This window comes from Cavia porcellus, unplaced genomic scaffold, assembly GCF_034190915.1.
Source record: "Cavia porcellus strain 051 isolate PalLab524CR breed Dunkin Hartley unplaced genomic scaffold, mCavPor4.1 scaffold_9, whole genome shotgun sequence".
NCBI lineage: Eukaryota > Metazoa > Chordata > Mammalia > Rodentia > Caviidae > Cavia > Cavia porcellus.
Window position 1 is genome coordinate 91,934,481 of NW_026947492.1, and position 17,667 is coordinate 91,952,147.

The following is a 17,667-nucleotide window of genomic DNA, read 5'->3' on the forward strand; positions in this document are numbered from 1 at the left end:
CCCATTAGACCAGGATTGAAAGTGTGGCCCATTAGGAGGGAATGCCTTTGAAGTACACAGACCTCTCTTGTGATCTCAGAGAGGAATCCAGGGGACAGATCTTGAAGAGGCCACTCAGTCCTGCTGCACGACTTCAGATACATGGGCACTTCATAGTGTCTTGCTCTGTGAGAATGGAGAATTGGACTGGGGATCACTTGCAGGGCTTCCTGATCCCCATACTTTACAGTTTTTGCTCCAGAGGACCCCTTTACAATCACTGATGGAAAAATAGGCCTAGACCCAGCTCTCCTTTTAACCATGCCCTTACCCTAAAAGTAGCTCTTACCGAGAAGCTAAATGTAACCTATTTCTGATCCTTACCCTAAACTAAGTTAAACATAGAGGGGAACCTAACTCTGTTAACACAAGTAGAAATTTCTTCTTCCTTAGTACTCAAGTAATAACACTAGCCCTAGATATAATCACAGACCTAGTCCCAAACCTAAACGAGTATGAATGGTAAACAAAAGCAGTAAATAATACTAGAAGAACCTTAGTCCTCATAAAAGCCAACACATAAGGTAACATTAAGCATAAGCCTAACATTAAGCCTGATGGAACAGTAACTCTAATTCTAATTCTAATCTAAGTGGAACCCAAAAACTAACACAAAATTTAACCTCAACCCTAACACCATAGATGGAAGAAAACTACTCTGCTTTAAGTCTTAGCATTACCAAAACCTGAACCTGAGCTTCAACTCTAATAAAAAGAATAACCCTAAGCCTAATGCTAATCCTAATCCTAAACTTAATCCTAATCCAAATCATAACCCTAAATTGTAGAAAGCTGGTCCTATTCCTATCTCTACCACTAAAACTTTTCTCAATACATATCCCTATCCTGAAACCTACCCTTAACCATGTGCCTATCCCTAGCCTTATCCCTATCCTAGCCATACCCAAATCCCTATTCCTATCCCTACTATCATCCCTATCCCTATTCCTACCCCCAACCCTACACCACCCCTATACCTTTCTTTATCCCTATCTCTAACCCTACCTCCATCCCTATCCCTATTCTTAACCATAAGCCTATCTCCATACCTATCCTTATCCCTATCACTGGTCCTAATCCTACCCCCTTACCCATATCCCTGTGCCTATCCCCATCTCTAGCATTAGCACTCTCCTTATCACTTATTCTATCCATATTCCAAGCTTCATCATATCTAAGTATAACCCTAACATAGCACCAATGTTATTGGTTAATAACATAATACTAATGTTATTAGGTTGATGATTATTAAGTTACTAAACAGATGCTGGTAGAACTCTATACCTAGAAGAAACTATACTCCTAACACTATATAGAACACTAAACCTAACTTGAACCATGGAGGAGCCACAGGATTAGTCCTAGCCATAACTTTATATTGAACCATAATCCTAAAGTATGCTGCAGGCCTAAATATAATCCTGGTTGAATGCTAAAACTAGCTATAGCAAAACCCCAAAACTGGTGGTAAACTAACCCTAACCCTAGCCCTAACCTTAGCGATATAAATAGACATAGACCTTGCTTTAGCCCTAACTCTACCCAAAGAGTAATCCTAATACTCATTATTGATGAGCCCTTAATCCTAGCCATAGTTCTACATCTACTCTTAAACCTAGCACTAGTCCTAGACTTTCCCTAACACAAACCCTAACCCCACTCTCATATCTGTGGGAAGTTTTAAACACTAAAAATAATACCATCATTCACTATATTGCTGGTAAAATCCTAGGTTTAACCCTGTATCTATCCCTAAATCTATTCTTAAACCTAACTCGAACCTTAAGGCCAATCCTGCCATGGTAGAAGAATAAACTTAAACCTAAAACTAACCTTATCCCTAAACCATAAACATGAAGGCAATTAACCTTAATGATAAAATAATCCTATGACTAAATCTGATAGAATCATAACTTTAAGACATCTCAATACTTTATCAAACACAAAACAATCACTTTTGAAAACATCACTAAACATATTCCTAAGCCATATAGAGTAATCTAAACACTAACTACAACTCTGACCCTAACTAAAAGCAACCATTAGCTTAACTAATTTTGGAGGAACCCTAATTCTAACTCTTAACACTGACTCTAAATATAAGCCACACTTTAGCCTAGGAGAAAAATATGGCTCTAGCTCGAGCCCCAGACCTAACTTTACCCAAGTGATACCTCATGCCCTAAAGCTTACCATAACTGTAACCATAATTGCAACACAGAGAGAACTCAAGCAAGGACCCTAGATGTACCCCTGCTCTTATCCAAGCACTAACACTACAAACTAATCCAAACAATAATCTTATTTCTAGTGAATCTTAAACATAATGTAAATCCAAACCTTAAATCTGCTGGAGTCCTAACCTTAAACCTTATAATTCTTCCTATCTGTACATGTAACTCCAAGCCTAACTCTAAACAAATCCTAATGCTAACACTGGTGGAAACTAAATCCTAACCCTAGTATCAAATCCTACACCGAGCCTCAGCATTACCCTTAGCCTTTATCTTAGCTTTAGCTCTAGCACCACCTCCAGGCATAGCTGTGGTCTGAAAACTACACATAACCCTGCATCTAATAGTAAAACTGTCTGATATCTAACGATATCCTTTTCTCTTTTTTAATGATGAAAAGAACAAAAACAATTATACAGAATTTCAAAACAAAATGATGGGAGATTAACATTGTTTGATAGTATAATCCTAACAAACCCTGGTGGAATCTCAGCCCTAGCCCAGGGTGTACTAGCTACAAGCCTAACACTAAACCTCATCGTAACAATAAGCATAAAACTAATCCCCTGTTGCAACCAAACTCTGCCCTGAAAACCAACTGTAGACATAGATGAGCATTAGACTTAGCACTACCACTAACCATAAAGCTATCAATAGGCCTGGCCATAGACCTAAGTCTAGGCCTAGCCTTATGCCTAACTTTACAGCTAACTCTACCATGCCAACATCATAAACCTAACACTAAACCTAAACCTAATCCTAAACCTAAAACTAAATTGAATCTACACCCAACACTAACACTACCCTTAGCGTTAACCCTAAAGTTAAACTAATATTGACATGGCAGAGACATAGACATAGTCCTAGATATCCCTGTCCCTAAAACCACATCTGTAATCATACTTAGCCCTAGATCAAGGCGTATTCCTGGTGATACATTAACCCTTTGCCTAATATAATCTCAAAATAAGGAAAACCAAACCATAATCCTACTGGAAAATTAAACTTAACCTGAAAATTAAAAATAACCTAAATATTTAATTTTTCTTCTGTGATGCCCCTCAGCAATCCCAACCTGCCTTGGAGACAGCTTATTGCAGACTATTGAACCTTCTACAAACTGACCTGACTTAAAGCTTCTCTCCTTTAACATATGACTGATGAGTATTTTGACTCAACAACATAAAACTAATTTCAGGGTACAGGTAGCTCTCTGGGGAAGTGTACTATAGACATTATCCTGCCCTGACCCCTCAGCCTCTGAACTGCTCCCCAAGGTGGAGACAGTTACTTGAGTTCAGCCATGGTTGCAGCCACAGGCAGAGTCAGAGTACTGTTTAGAAAGAAACATAAGAGGCAGTGATTCAGCATCCTGAGAGGAACACTCAGAGGGAAAGGAGTTTAATCCAAATCTGAAAACCTCCCCAGACCTCCCCAGACCTCAAGGAAAAGCCTCACTTAGGTCTCCCCATCTTAGTCCCCAGGGAGAACACAGGGCTCTAGAAACCAAACTCCATGAGAGAGGAAAAGAGACTCTGGAGAGGGCACAGTTCTATGGGAAGGAGGATGGGGTGAACACAGGGGAAGACAGCAGGCAAAAGGGGAAAGGCACAAACCTGAAATGATGCCACCAGTGACAGATGCTCCTGTGGAAGGGACACCACCAGGTGACATGGTGTCAACAGCAGAGGTAGTGCAAGAGCAACACTGCCTTTGTGAGCCTGCACAGGAGAAAGCAGGTTTCAGGGAGTTAATAAGGGGCTTGATGGATTCACTGCTAAATTCTACAGGAAATTTAGAGAGGACCTAATACCAACAAGGCTGAAACTCTTTAGTGACACTGAAAGGGAACCAATACTTCTAAAATCATTCCTGGAGGCAAGTATTACCCTGAAATTAAACCAGCGCAAGATCCAGCCAAAAAAGGAAGCTACCAACTAATCTCGCTAATGAACACAGAAGCAAAAGTCCTTAATAAGATCCTGGCAAACAAAATGCAGCAAGTCACCAAGAAGATTGCATTCTATGACCAAGTAAGATTCATCCTAGACATACAATGGTGATTCAACATACAATTCAATAAAAGTAACACTTCATATTGACAAAGCCAAAGGCAAAAATTACCTGCTCATCCAAATAGACACAGAAAATAGACACATTATACAAAGTGCAAAACCCACTCATAATAAATTCCCAACAGAAAACTGAAATAGATGGTGTTTACCTCAATGTGATAAAACTCATTTAGGAAAAATCAAACTAAAAAGTAAAAACTAGAACCTTTCATTCTAACATCAGTAATACATCAAGCATGTCCACTGTCACCACTCCTGTTCGATACAGTTCTGGAAAGATTTGCCACAGCATTAGACAAGGTATGGAAATAAAAGGAATAAGGATAGGAAAGGAAAGTTAAGATTATTGTTATTGGAAGATGACAAGGTCCTCTACATAGAAGACCTCAAGCTTCCACCAAAAGAGTAACAGAATTAATAACCAAATTGAGTAATGTACCTGGCTTCAAAATCAACACTCAAAAGTAAATAGAAATCCTGGACAGAAACAACAAACTTAATGAAATAGGAATTAGGAAACACACACCCTTCACAATACAAATCAATCTAACAAAAGACTTGTCCACTGAAAATTACAGTACTCTAAAAAGGGAGATCAAAAAGTTACTAGAAAGTAGAAAGATATACCTTGCACATGGTAGGAAGAATCAACCTAGTGAAGATTTCCTCCTCAAAACTTATACAAATTTAATGCAATCCCAATAAAATACCATTTGCATATCTCACAGAACTAGAGACAACATTCCTAAAATTAATCTGAAACCAGAAGAGACTTACAATAGCAAAAGCAATTCTTGGCAGTAAGGGCAAGGCAGGGGATCCTCAAACCCTGAGTTCAAATTTTACTACAAAGGTAGTGTGATTTAAAAAAAAACAGACCTGAGGATCAATAAAACAGATTAGAAGCTGCAGACACAACTCTAAACACACTCAGCCATTGTTTGGTGAATGTACTGGTGACTGAACTCAGAACTTTGAGCTTGCCCTGCAAATGCTTATGCCTCTGAGCTCGATGCCCCACCCAAGTCACCACATTTTTGACAAAAGAGCCAAACACATTTACTGAAAAAAAAAAGATATACTCTTTAATAAATGGTTCTGGACATACAGGCTTTCAATATAGCAAAGACTAAAATTAGACCCACATCTATTACGATGCGCTAAACTAAAATCAAAATGGATCAAACACCTAAGTCTTCAAAAAGAAAACAGCAAACCTGGGAGAAGAGAGAATAGGCAGAACTCTTGAAAACATATGTGCAAGCAAAGATTTCATGAAGTAAACCTCAATCACACAGGCAACAATACAAAGAATCAATAACTGGGAATGCATTCTATTAAAAGCATTTTGCACAACAAAAGAAAGCACCAACAAAGTAAAAAGACAAACCACAGAGTGGAAAAAATTTTAGCAGGTTGCGCTTCAGACAAAGGACTGATATCAAAACATATAAAGAATGGGGAAAAAAATGAGACACCCCAAATTCAAAAGCCCAATCCAAAAATTTATGGGACATTTCATACACTTATTTGCCATTGTTATTTCTTCATCTGAAGAAATGAATCTGAAGACACACAATGGCAAATAAAGTATGAAAAAACTAACAACACAGGTTTTAGAGAGATGCAAATTTTACAAATGTTGAGATTCTGTCCCACTCCAGAAAGCAAGGCTAGCATGAATAAATCAACCAATAACAAATGCTAAAAGAGCTGTGGGAAAAGGGAACCTTTCTCCACTGTTGGTGGTAGTAGACTGGTGCAGGTGCTGTGGAAATCAGTATGGGGAGTCCTCACAGAAACAAGGATTAGAGTTCCCATTTGATCCAGCTATTCTCCTTCTTCACATCTTTGCATATAATTTAAAACATCATACCACATTGAAATTTTGCACTCATGTTTATAACAGCACAGTTTGTAAGAGCTCAGTCATGGAAACAACCCATGTGAAGGCATAGTTAGCAAGGGCACAGTGAAAGAACAGCAGACTTATAGACATGTTATAGCAACAGTTAAGAATCAGATAGAGGCCTCTTCCTCTCCTCTTGCCACTTCTCACATTAATCATACTGCTAAATTCAGTCAGCCTTGACCATCTGAGTCTAGCTGCTTTTGTTCTGATAATGTACTGGGTCAATTTGACTCTGTCCAGCTCATGTTTTTCTTTAGCTCAAACAGTATGTATTCTTTCCAACTTGCTTCAAGGACTTTGTTTGGGACAGAGTGGCCCCATCAAGGTCCCTTTAACTTCACTGGCTCCACTGCAACTCCCTCCATGTCCCCAGGATGGCCCTGCATTATGATACACAATTCCTTTTAAGTAAATCTATTTGGAACCAGCTTACTTGACAATATGTGACTTAATTCATGTAACCAATCATGGATTAACCTACTATCTGCTTTGCACTTCCTGCTTGCAAACTGTATTTAAACTGAACTCTAAGCTGATTCATACCTGGTGATTTTGAACCCTAGCCTTCCAGTATCAGATGAATAAGTGTTGCTTTTTAGACTCCTTGGTGTAAAGAGTCTTCTGTTCAGTGTGGTATTGGTTTTTATACAGCACCCAAATGCCCATCGACTAAATAATGCATTAAGATGCTGTGGAGCTTTTTATATGACAGAATATTTGAGGCACTTCTAGGTAAAGCAAAGTTACTTGAGACCATACTCCTAAGTGAAATAAGTTAGACTCACATGTGGAAAATTACATTGTCTTTGGTATGCAAAACTGAAAGACTAAATAAGGACCAAAATGTACAATAGATATTGTGAAATGGGAAGAAATTGTTCAAAAGAAAAGAACTAGGATGGGAGAAGAGGGAAATGAAGGAAGGGAAAAGGAAAAACATAATTTAAAAAAGGTTAAAGTGGAAACAAGCTTTGTAAATGGGGAGAGAAAGATTGGTTGAAGGGAGTATAGGGAACTGGGAAGAACAGAGAAATCAAAATATGTCATGCACAAATTCTCTATGATAAATATGATCATTATGTATATATCTAAAATGTACCAATAAATTCAGTTACACAACAGATTAAAAATAAATTTTGCAAGTGTACATAAATTTTCTCTCCTCCCCTTCCCTCTTTCCTCTCTGCTCCTTTCTCTCCCCCCTCCTTCTTTCTTTCTTTTTTTGGAGTACAGGATATCAAGCCCAGCAGCTAACCACTGATGTATAACACTCACAGAATTAAGACATCCATAGTTTTCAAATGCAGAATTCCCAATCAGTAGCTGACACTTTCATGATCCTCTTTGTCATTGAGCCCCCAATCCCAGCAATCTGGTCACCCCAAAACTTACTTCCTCAAGTGAATGACAGTCATCAGCAGTCACACTGGGTCACACTGCAAGATCACCAAATCTGTCCTTTACTTGCAACTCTCTCAACTGTGGAATGGAAAAGCAGTAATGTTCATGAAAATGATCAGCCCCTGTGTTCACATCCTTCTCTGCACAATCTTTACAAAATACGTGTATGCACGTTATCTGCTGCAGAGCCACCCACAACCTTACAAGGTGTTGTAATGATCACTTAATGACTGAGAAAATGATCTGTGAATAGTTAAAAAGGAGGACGAGGAGAAGGAGAAACAAAGGCCAGCAGGCACAGTGGTGTAAGTCCCTAATCCAAGATAGTGAGAAGGCTGGGACAGCAGGAGTTCAGAGCACCAAGTGGCAAGCATCCTCATGAATGACCACCAGAGTTACCCAAGCCGTGGAAGGTGGGGCATGGCCTTGAGCACAGGGGCTGTGAGGGCCCTGATGGGACACTGATGCTTTGTCTCCAGGATCCTCATGGGTGGCCCAGATTTTGATAATGCAGCAGCAATCAGGAAGCTTGCAACCAAAATATGCAATCCTGTACAATTTACATTTTTGAAGAGTCTGAACAGTATAGATGGTGTAACATCTTTAGTGGTCCTGTAGAATTCACCAGTTGATCCATCATGTCATGAACAAGTTTTACTTGACAGATTCATTACTGTCTCAACTTTATTGCTTTGTATTGGGGTAAATATTTTTGTATCTTCTTAAATTGATTTTGGTAATTTTCATGAGTCTAGGAATCTGTTTATTCTTCAAATTTTCTACTTTATTGGGAGACAATTTCTCAAAATAATTACTACCTTCTGAATTGCAGAGGTATGGGTTGTGACACCAACTCTAATTGCATGGATGTGAGTCCTTTCTTTCTCTTGGTAAGTTAGGCTGTAGGTTTTTCTATTTTGTTTGTTCTTCTCAAGATACAGATCTTCCATTTGTTGATACTTTGTATCACGTTTTTAGTCTCAAGTTTGTTGATCTCTACTCTGAACAATAGAATTTCTTTCCTTAAATTTGGTTTTGGTCTAGGTTACTTTTATTGCTTAAATATCTTAAGATTTATCATAGGTCTACTAATTTTAGTCTGCAACATTTTCTTAATGTAAAAATTAATTAAAATTAACTTCCCTGTTAGGAGTCTTTTATACTTGCTCAGATATTGTGGAGTAGTGTTCAGGAATTGTCATTAAGTTCCAGAAATACTTTCATTTCATTCTCAATTTTATTTTCTGTGATCCAACAGCTTCCATATTTTCTGCAGTTTTCTGTACCACTGATTTTTTTATTTCATCGAACAGTGGTCTCATAATACCCACGGGGTGATTTTGATTCTTTTGTATTTATTTAAGCATGTTTTGGGAACATGAATATGACCTATTCAGAGAAAGTTCTATGTGCTATAGATGAAAATGTGCATTGTGGTGCTGTAGGATGTAATACTCTGTACACATCTACTAAGTCCAAATGTTCAAGGATGTGATTTAGATTTGCGGTTTCCTTATTGATTTTTGTTAGTTGATCTCTTTGAAAAGCAGAATGCTAAGCTCTCTCTTTATGATTGTGCTGGTATTACTTAGATCCTTTTAGGATTACATGTATTTGTTTTAAGAAAATAGGTGCTCACCTATTTGATGCATAAAAATTAATCATTATTACCTCTTCTTGTAAGATTGTTCCCACAACTAGTAGGTAGGGACATTCTTAGTGTTTTCTAATCAGTTTGGCTTGACATTTACCATATGTGAAATTAAAATTGTTATCCCTGCTTGTTTTAGGGGCCATGGTATGTGAAATGTTTTTTTTTTCTATCCATGAATATCTTTTTAAGTTAGATGAGTTCCTTGAATAAAACAGACTGCTGGGTTTTGCTTTTTGATCCAGTTTGCCAGTCTATATCTTTGAACTGGGGACTTAAGGTCATTAACATTGACAGATATTTCTGAGACGTGCTGATTATTTATGATCATTGCACTCCTTCTCTCTTGATGATTCTTGTTTTTCTTCTCCTGTTATTTTTATCTTTCTGTGTATCCACTGACCTTGCATGGCATTTTCATTTCATCATGATTTTTAGCTTCATTGGTTTTATCATTCTGTTTAGATTAATCTTGGGTATTTTCTGGAGTGCTGGTTTCATACCCATATATCTCTTCAGCTGGCCTTTCTCAGGAAATGTCTTCCTTTCTTCATCTTTTCTGAATACAGTGATTGAGACAGGAATATACTTCATTTTAGGGCCTGACATTCTCACTCATTGCCCTTTTTCTAGCCTTTAAAGTTCTGTTGAGAAGTCTGCTGTAATTCTAACTGGTTTAACTTTATGTATTTTCTTTTCATCTCTGGCTCCTTTTAAAATTGTTTTTATGTAGAATGCCTGGAAATTTAATCAAGATATGTCTCTGGGTGCGTTGGTGCATGCTTATAATCTGACCACTCAGGAGGCTGAGGCAGGAGAATGGCAATGAGTTTGGGGCCAGCCTGGGCTGCATGGTGAGTTCAAAGCAGGATGAACTATATAGTGTGACCGTGTCCCAAAAACACAAGGAATTCTTTGCTATTTCATTTTTCTGGCAGCTACTGTGAATGGTATTATGTTCATAATTTCCTTCTCATACTATTCAGTGTTGGTGTACTCAGATGCTAATGTTTTTTGCCTGTTGCTCTTCTTTCCTGCTACTTTGTTTATAAATTCTGAGAGTATTTGCTAGAGATCTTTGAGTCTTCTACATAGAATATCGTGCTATCAGCATGGAGATTTCTCAAACAACTAAAACTAGAAATTTCATACAAACCAGCTCTCTCCCTGGTAGGTATCTTCCCTCCAAAGTTGAAGTCATCATGTACAGTAAAACACGCATACCAATGTTTATTACTGCCAAAATATAATAGCAAAATCCTAGAAGCAGACTATATACCTAACAGATGACAATTAGATAAATAAATATGTTGTAATATCCATATTTAACTGTTCCAAAAATTGATTCTGAATTACATGTAGAAGTAAAATTTTAAAAATTTTAAACCACCACAATACGAACAACAGCAACAGTAAGACGTGTGTTGGTGACTTTCTATTTTACTTATCTGGTATTATGTATGCTGAACACTTTTTAATGTTTGAGTTTTCTGCTATGAATTCTTTTGATATACTAGTAACTGCATCTGAATTGTCTTTTAGCTTCCTCGAACAATTAGATTGGTCTTTGTACGTCATTTAGTAGCTGTTGGATTGTCTTTACTTGTGCTTGCATTTTTTGTGCTTCTTGACATAGTTCTCTATGATTAACCACTTTGTTCTGAATTTCAGACATTTTGCTTTCACACTGGTCATTTCTGAAATTTTTAATGCCTATGTTTTGTTTCAGATTTCTCAGTCTGATACCTTTTTGAGGATGGAACCTCCTGTTGATTGTGTCATTGTAGACTTGATTGATTTGGCCAACTCTTTCAATTTTGATTTACTTACCCTGTATCCACTTTAGATAGTTTCAGTGCTATTTCAGTGGAATTTTGTTCTATTTCCTCTTAGAGAAAAATCTATTTTCTTCATATTTTCTACAAATGTTTCATAGAGTTCTGCTCCCTGATTTCCTCTCCATTTGTGTCCCCTTGTTCTGCTTCAGGAGACATTGAAGATTTTCAGGATCTTCTGTTGTCTTGTCAAGTTACTGTGTACATATATTGATTTTTTTAAAAAAAAATAATGTTCCAGGCAATCTAGATAATGAAATAGAGGAAAAATCAGTTGTTATCCACTGCAATGTTAGCTTAGCTATAGTAGTAAATTCAGTCACATCAATGGCATCAAATGCAAACTAACTATTGAGCAATCCTAGAAACAATATGAATATTCCTTAACCAGATCTAAGAGGGCTATAATTTTATTGAGGATAATTAGACCACTTGCACAGTAGTATATAAAACTTCAGAAAACTAGTCAGCAGTGTCAGAGTCCCAAAATTCCAGTAGACCAGATGGAAAAGCTTTTGGAGAACATGTTTCTGAACTACGACTTGAATCCACTTATTTATCACAAAGTACCAACACTGCCCACAGATGCAGTCACTGGATGCTCTGCTGCTGTTGTGATAGCTCGTGAATTTGATCACTAACAGGGCTCTGCATGCCTTCTATGGCACATAAGCCTTAGGTTCAACACCACTGCACTAAAATAACTACCTTGTCCTTCAAAATCACTCCCTCTACTGATTTCAACCTCCAATCCTGGCCTCCATTAATGGCATACAAGGACCTGTGGCATTTTTGCTCTGATGATGGCCCTCCGAATGGAGTCCCAGGAGATCTCCACATATCAGCCTCTATTTCCAAGCCTGTATCTCAAAATATATTCTTATCATAGTATCTTCTCACCTGGAAATGTGGCACAGTAACCTTCATCTCTAAAGTAAATTCTCCCCCAGGGTGTTTGTCTGATCTTTGGTGATATAAATCCGAAGTTTGTCATCTTTGTTGTCTTTTGCTGAGGTAACTCCAGAAGCAGATCCAGGAATATTAACTTGGGGTAGGGTGATCAGGTCAGTTGGTCTGTTCCTGCCTGCTGGACCATGTACAGGTCTTGGGTGGTGTTGATGGCTGGAGCAAGACACTCAGGACTATCTATCATATGCTGAGTCCTGTAAGGTTGAGTGTGCACAGGCCACTAGAAATAGCCGTGTCTGAGAATGAGTAACTAAGCCTAACTTAACTTATATCTATAACTACTACCATAACCATAAACATAACTTACTAGTCATTAAACTTAACCATAATACAAGCCTAGAACTAACCTTAACCAGAACCATAAAACTAATCCAACCCACAAGTGGAACCTAGGCCTGCTCACTATATGGACCTTAGTCATAACCTTTCCTCTATTCCTAAATTTGGGCCTCATCCCAAACATAAGGGTAATCCTAAATATTAGAGGAGCTAAGTACAGTGTCAGCCCTGCAAACAGTTTGAGCAGTAGTCATATCACTAATCGTACCAACTAACCAAAAATACTTTCTTGGCCCTAGCTTAGCACTAGCACTAAACCTAACTCTGAACTTACCTTAGCCCTAACATTGGTGGAAACCTAATGGCAACCCTAATCTTAACAATTACAGTAAGGCTGACTTTCGTGGAAGACTAATCCATGCCCTAGCACTAACCCTAAATCTTATCCTGAGCCTGAACCTGGTGGAAATCTTACCTAAAACGAAACACTGAAGATAACTCTATTCCCAACAGGAGATTTAGCACTATCCATAATCCTAGGCATAGCTCTAGCAGTAAAGCTACCTGGTAAAACACTAACCATAACACTGAACATTCCTTGACCCTAACACTTAATCAAATCCACAAGGTACTCTAGTGGTTCCCCTTGTTTAATCCTAGGCCTAACATTAAAACAACTCTTAACTTTACCCTTAACGTTAACCCCAACCAAGACCTTCCTGGAACACTAACCAGGTTTTTCTGAAAAATCCTACACCAAAGCTCAACAATAACCCCTTTGGAACCCTCAAGATAGAACTAATTCAAAACTTAACCCTAATTCTATTGATAAACTAACAGGTTTAGCACCAAACTCAATCCTACTCTAATCATGGTGGAAATCTAGCCCGGACCCTAACCGTAACTCTAACTGGAACACTGATGGAAATCTAGTCTTATCTTTAACAGTATCTCTAACACTAATTCTAAATCTAAGTCTGATAAAACCCTAGTCCTACACCTCACTTTGGCCATATTGCTAGTCATAGCCATAATCTTGGTCCCAGGTCTATCTTGAAACTAGTACTAACACTAAGGGAAAGCCAACCCAGATCAGACATTTAAATCTACTTTTTTTTCATTCCAAGAATTAAGATAGTAATCTCACACTTGCCATGCAGGTGGTTATGCTACTGAGCCAAATACTTGGCCCATAACATTAAATCTTAACTCTAAATTTAAACCTAAAACCTCAAACCTCAAAATTACTATAACACTATACATAAACTTGAGTTTAACTCTGACCCTGTCACTAACTATATCTATGTTCTATGAAAAACTTGGTGGAAATAGAATCTTTACCATAATCCTAACTCTAACCTAAAACCTAAAACTAACTCTAAACATTGTCTCTAACACTAACACCAAGCCTAACCCTAGTCCTATCTGTAAAACTCACCTTCAGCACAAACACCAACACTAAAGCTAATCGTTCTCTAACCATGTTGGAAACCTAGATTTTTCCCAATTCTTATGATTAGACTCAGGCTTAACACTAACTTTGCATACAACTAATGGAATCATGGTTGAAGCAGTGACCCTGGCATTAACATTAAACAAATCCTAGCTCTAATCTTAGTAGGAGACTAATTATACCAAAGCAGTAACACTACCATTATGCTAGTAGAACCATAGTACCACTGCTAGAGCTACACCGAGCTTGAGCTTTAGCTGTAGCCCTAGACCTAATCATAACATAAAGGAGGTAGTTCTAAGAGTAACCTTATCTAACACTAACTCTAAAGTTCACCCTAATCCAAGGACAGTGACAGAAAATCTTTTGATCATAAGTAAACTGCAAACTACTACCCGCTTATTTTTCACATTGAGCTAACAATGAAACTAATCCTGAATACAGACATTTTAGTTTAGAAAAAAAATAGTCATACATTATCACATTTTGTTCTAAAAGAAAAACAAGTGACATGTGTGCTATTGGTCTGTGAACACCAGTTTAGGGGAACATTAATTCTACTATAAACCTAACCAAAACCATAACTATAACTTTGTAGACATCTAGCCATGCACTTAGCTATATCTCAAGCTCTAATTTAAGTCTCAGATTAAGACCTAACCACAATCTTAAACCTAAACATCATAGAACACCATATTCAACACTAAACAGAAGGTTATATCTGGTTGAACCCTAACCCTAGTTCTAGCACGAGCACTAATACAGACCCAACACAAAACCATGGTGACCTGACACTAAGACTTAGAACTAACACTAAGTCTGAAACTAAACCTAAACCTAAACCTATACCTAAAGAATTTCAAGATGGAACCCTAACTCTAAACCTAGCCATTTGCACATTGCAACTCTAGCTTTGGCCATACACATACTGCTTTGTCTAGATACATGTCTAGCCAAAAAAACTAACTGTAAAACAAAGCTGAGATCTACACCTATCCCTAACACTAATTGGTACAGCTAGCTCTAACCCTAAACATTACCTGAACAATAACTATTATAAAACACTAAACATAACATTAAAACACAGACCTCCAAGTATCTCTAACACTAATACTAACACTGACAAGAGTCTAGTTTGATCCATATTTCTAATTCTAGTCCTTGTGCTAGACCTAGAACTAAAACTGACCCTTACTCTAGGCATATCCCTAATCCTGGAGCTATTACCAAAATTAACACTAACCTTAATGCTAACACTAACTCTGGTAGGACCCTAACTCTAGCTCTTACATTACCTCAACATTAAATTACCCTGTATCTGAAGACATGCTAAACATAATAATGAGATCTCTAAACCTAACATAAGCTATTCTCATCTAACCTGAACCCTGGAAGAATTCTAAACAAAAAGTTAATTATAACCCTACTCCTAAATTCAGCCTGTCCTAGCCTTTGCCCAAACTATTCAAGCTCTACAACACAGATGCAGAAGTCAGCAACTTTTGTAAACAAATGATCTTGCACACCTATGATAGCAGTCAGGACATCTGGAACCTGCCTTTCCAACACTGAAGAAATGTAGTTCTTCAAAAGTAGCTTTCTCCAAGAAGGACATTGAGAGGCAGGTTATACCTTTGTCAGTCCGCAAATGGTCATACAGGCCAAATCCCTCTCATGGGGGATCTGACTCAAAGTGCTTACAATCTAAAGCTTACTTGTACACTGATATTTGGGAGAACAAACTAAGTATCAATATACACTACAAATATTCTTTTCTGTTGCTACATGCTTATGCAGCCCTCTGGAAAGAAAAGGGCTTGCTAACTAATAAGCAATCAGCTACAAAGCATTGAAAAAGAATTCCACATTTCCTAGAGGCAGTATATCTTCTCAAATAGGTCACTCTTCAGCATTGTATGGGACACCAAAGAGACACGTCTAAACTCTCTTTAGAAAATCAAAAGGCTGACAGGGAGGCAGAAGGTCAGCCTCACACTTCTTAAAACCTTTGTTTTATTCACAGTTTCTGGGGAACCATGAAAATCTGTCTATATTATCCAGGAAGTAAAAGGGACTTAAGCATAGGGGGAAATTAAAAAGGGACTCTTGTGATATTTAGAAAGTAAATGTGCTTCCTGAAGGGTCACCATGAAAGACTATACAAAATACTTGATGATACTTTTTGTAAGTGAAGAGATGCTAGAGTGGAATTGGTTGTTGAAATTTTCAGAGGATAAGGATTGGCCATAACCACCTGAAAAGTCTGCAAAACTTGTCCACACTGTGCCTCAAAGACCCTTCCAAATTCCAAACACTGTGGTTTTAGTTTAGAAAAAACAATTCATATATTAGTATGTTCTAACTTGAAGTAAATCAAACAGCACACACATGCCATAATTTTGTCACCACTGGCTTAGTGAAAACTGAACTCTACCATAACCATAACTATAACCATATCCATAACCATAACCATAAATATTAATACAGCTATGACTTTGTAAAACTCTAGCTATAGATTTATCTCTAGCCCAAGACCTACCCCTAAATTGAGCCACATACCTAAACCACCCATTACACACACCCTAAAATGAACCCATAGTGAACTGTATAAACCAGGTAAAATCCCCAGCCTAGCAATAATGCAGCACTAGACCTCGCACCAACCAAATACAAAACATGAATGAAACCCTAATCATAAAACTAAGCAAAAACCTAACCTTAAAGCTAGTGAGACTATCACTAGGTCTATGCTAACACAGGACCTAAACATAACCTTAACCCTTAACCTAAACCCAAAACTGAAATTAAATTTTCCTAAATCTTAACCAAAACCTGACACTCACACTGGTGAAATATAAAATCAAACCCAAACTTGAAAGTGAACCCTTTTCCTAATCCTGGCTTAGTACCACCACTAGCCCTTTTTAAAAGGCCAAAAATATTAAACATAACCCTAAACCTAAATTTAATGCAACCACTAATCAAGGCAATAGCCCTAGGTGTAACCTAAAATTTTATCTTAGTGCTAACTCTCATGGAATGCAAAAATCTAACATTAAACCTAATTTTAAATCTAACAATAAACCTATTTCTACACTATCCCTTATCCTGGTGGACCTGTAAACCTAACCCCACACCTTAAGCTTAATACTAATATGAGCCCTATTTTTGACAGAAATCTAGGACAAGTTAGTGCTAGAGCTAAACCTGACTTAAAGCTAACACAAGCATTATGCCTATTGCCACACTTAACATTAACACTAAAATTAACATGAAATTTGGTGGAAACCTATCCCTAAACCCAAATCTAACATTAAACCTTTAACCCTAAAAATGGTATTAATTCAAAAACTAACATTAATCCTATCACTAACCTGCCTGCAATCCTGATTGAACACTAAACCTAAATTTCTTAATAAATATAACTCAGATTTAATACTAAGTCTATTTTATCCTTAATCCTAACACTAGTTCTATCCATAGTCCTACCCCTAACACTAAGATTAAACCAAACCCGAGCAAAAACACTACACTAAATTTAATCCTACCTTAATCATGGTGGAAACGTAGGTTTATCCATATTTTTCTTATTCCTCAGCCTAGCATTAACTCTAAATATAATCATGGTGGAATCATAATGATGACTCTAATGCTGACATTATCCCAAAGCTTAAACCTAACCAAACCATATTCCAAAGGATAATATTCATACAGGTGAAAAAAGGCTAAAACAACCCAGACACTAACACTGAAACTAACCTTACCACTAACACAAATGATAAAACTAAAATTACCTCTAACAATTAACCTTTCATCTAA